Below are 3,424 nucleotides of genomic sequence, written 5' to 3'. Positions count from 1 at the left end.
TCTGGGTGTGGGGCTCCACACTGGCTCTCGGAACCAGCTAGTGCTGCATGACCTTCTGCCTCTCAGGGAGATGTTGAAACCACCTCACAAGGAAGGCAGCTCACACACAAAGCGGGCAAGCTCCTTCCTACACAAAGGAGTTTTATCAGCCTTGGTTCTGCTATTGGGCTTATGATCTCGCTGAGGTGCGGGAGGCTCAAGATGGATGGCAAAGCTTTCTTGGAGAGTCCCAGTGTGAGTGAATGATCAGTGTGTGCAAAGAATAGCAACTGAGCCTGGTGGTAGGGGCGCTCACCTTTAATCCAATCTCAGCACTCTGGGAGGCAGAGGCAGGCGGATCTCTGTAAATTTGAGGTCAGCCTGGTCTACAGAGTTGAGTTCCAGGCTACACCGAGAAACCCTGCCTTGAAAAAAAACAAACAAAACAAAAACAAAACAAAAAAAGCAACTGCAGCTTCCTCCTCCGGGATGTTACAGCCAGAGACTAGCTGCCTGCAGACACCCCCCTGTGCTGTAATCTAGAGGTGTCAGGTTATGTCAGGTTACCGGTGATAGTAGGTGCCCTCCACAGAACCGCAGCTTTCCTCTACCGCAGCCAGTCTGCATGGCTGTCCTTTCTTCACCTCACTGCCCGTTCGTTGTCAAGGTTCTAGGACCTAAGAACTGCTGGAGAAATTCCAGGGGAGACTTAATCCAAGTACCTTTGAGACAGATCCTGAGGTGGGAGAAAATGATGGGAGCACTTCCAAGTGGAAAGGCCACATTGCAGGAAAGAGTGAGGGTGAGGAGGGAGGTCAAATGCAGATTTAACTAATTTAACTACAGTCTCTCTCTCTCTCTCTCTCTCTCTCTCTCTCTCTCTCTCTCTGTCTCTCTTTCTCTCTGTCTGTCTCTCTCTGTCTCTCTCTCTGTCTCTCTCTCTCTCTCTCTCTCTCTCTCTCTCTCTCTCTCTCTCTGTCTCTCTTTCTCTCCTCCCCCTCTCCTCCTCTCTCCCTCCCTCCCTCTCTCTTTCATGTCTTGGGCTAGCTGGCCCCTGGAGTCTACCTTTCCTCCTTTTCTCTTTCTTCCTTTTTGATCCTCCTTTTTCTCCTTCTGTTTATTCTCTCTGCCTGCCAGACCCACCTATCCTTTCTCTGCCCAGCTATCGGCTGTTCAGCCCTTTATTAGACCAATCAAATGTTTTAGACAGGCAAAGTAACACAGCTTCACAGAGTTAAACAAATGCAACATAAAAGAACGCAACCCCCAGCCCAAGTGGGCCATGGGTGTCTTGGGGCCAAGGCCTTTAGGGTTGGTGCAGAGCGTGCACACCAGGTAGGGCAGGATGAGCAGGCCAGGCCACAGCTGGAGACTGCACCGTGCTGGAAGCAGCAGCTGTGTGGAGAGTTCGGGAAGCCGTACTTCATTAAGCTCAGTGGGATTTGTTGCTGAACAAAGAAAACAACACCTGGAGCGGGTGTTCACGTGGACCCAGATGTGTGACATCCGAGATGTGAAAGTTGTCACTACAGGACAGGATCCGTATCACAGACCTAAACAAGCTCGAGGGCTGTGCTTCAGTGTCCAAAGACCCATTCCGCCTCCACCCAGTTTGGAAAACATTTTTAAAGACCTGTCCACAGACATCGATGGTTTTGCTCATCCTGGCCATGGGGATTTATCGGGGTGGGCCAGACAAGGTGTCTTGCTCCTCAATGCTGTCCTCACCGTCCGTGCCCACCAAGCCAATTCCCATAAGCAGAGGGATTGGGAGCAATTCACGGATGCAGTTGTGTCCTGGCTAAATCAGAACCTGAATGGCCTTGTCTTCCTATTCTGGAGCTCTTACGCCTAGAGGGGCAGTACCATTGATAGGAAGTATCACCATGTCCTGCAAACAGCCCATCCCTCCCGGTTGTCGGTGTACAGGGGGTACTTGGGATGTAGACGTTTTTCTAAAGCCAATGAACTGCTCCAGAAGTCTGGCAAGAGGCTCATCAACTGGAAGGAGCTGAGATCTTGCAATGCAGGTCGCCTGTCTCCAGCAGTGCTTCTGAGAGGCTACTGAAGCACTGGCCAGTTTAGAAGTCACTGAAAATGTCCCTGTTCTTAAGTTCCCGTGTGAGTGAAGAAAATGGAGAGATCTTTGTAAAGCAGTCACGAGCCAGCCAGGCCTCAGAAACCACAGCTTCAGCAGCCAGACCTCTTTTGACTGGCACTAGGCTTGAACTCTCCAGGCCAGGCAAGGTAGCCTGGCCAAACACTCCCATTTCTCAGACTGGTGGTCACATACTTGTCCTCTGTGAGCTGTACTGGGTTGGGGGAAAGATGGTTTTTGATGAGCTAAGTTTGGTGTCTGCCGATGTTTACTTTTGCCTTTAGAGGTAGTGGTTCCAAGGTGTCCAGGTGTGTTCTTCAAAAGGCCTCTGTCTCAAGGAGCCCTTGGGTGTTTTGCAGTCTTGGAGGATCCGTTTCCTCTTACAAAGGGATCGAGTGTGTTTTCCTGGCTCAGGATGGGTAGCTGCTATCCATCCTGCTTATTGTCCAGGCCTTTGCCTTAAGCAAGTGGTAAAGCTGAGCAGGGCAAAGGGTAGGGCTTGTGTTTGTTTTAATGAGGGTGGGAGGTTTTCTTGTAGTGCCTGTGGAGTTGGGGTTCCCACAGCAGACTTCCAGGTGTTGGTTTGTGTATGTGATACTGGGGACCAACCCCAGGGTGCTGCTTTTTATGGGCTGAATTCCCACAGACTGTATTTCTCTGCAACGCTGGAGAATGTTGTGTCTTTTACAAGGTAGGCAGATACATTATTTTTTTCAAACCTTTCTTTGAGAGACAATCTACTGAGTTCATACTTCAACCTGGATCCAGTGGATCTCGCTGGTTAGAGAAGTGATCCTGCCTGAGCAAGATAATAAAGATCGTTGGAGTTTGGCTTTGTAAAATAAAATTAAAAAAAAAAAAAAAAGAATACAACCCATCCTTGCATCATTAAAACAAATGTTCCACAGCATAAACCAATGTAACACATCTTAAAATAATATTCTACAATATTGGACTCTCAGTTTTTCCGTCTATCCTCAAACTGCTGCCAGTCTTTTATGGGTTTATATGCTCAGAATCATGTGCAATTAATGTCTCAAAAATGTTTTTTGTTGTTTAAGTAACACTTAAAAACGATCTTGTTTTTAGGTACCTGTTCAATTAAGGTTTTGGGTTTTTGTTGTTGTTGTTTTGTTTAGATAGATAGGTAGGTAGGTAGGTAGGTAGATAGATAGATAGATAGATGACAGATAGATAGATAGATAGATAGATAGATAGATAGATAGATGATTGATAGATAGATAGACAGATAGATCCCACAGAGCACAAGTGTGGGATGGAGGGTAGATAATGGCAGCCAAGCTCCTAAAGTAGAGGGAGTATGGACTTGGCATCTGGAGGGAGAAA

The 3,424-nt window shown here is 47.7% G+C and overlaps 1 pseudogene; it reads left to right on the top strand.

The window, feature by feature from the left end:
- Window positions 1-1,221: 1,221 nt before the first annotated feature.
- LOC118584595 lies at window positions 1,222-2,047 on the top strand (annotated as a pseudogene).
- Window positions 2,048-3,424: the final 1,377 nt, after the last annotated feature.

This window comes from Onychomys torridus, chromosome 5 (assembly GCF_903995425.1).
Source record: "Onychomys torridus chromosome 5, mOncTor1.1, whole genome shotgun sequence".
Taxonomy (NCBI): domain Eukaryota; kingdom Metazoa; phylum Chordata; class Mammalia; order Rodentia; family Cricetidae; genus Onychomys; species Onychomys torridus.
The sequence above is the reverse complement of the archived record's forward strand: the minus strand, read 5'-3'. Positions and strand labels throughout refer to the sequence as shown.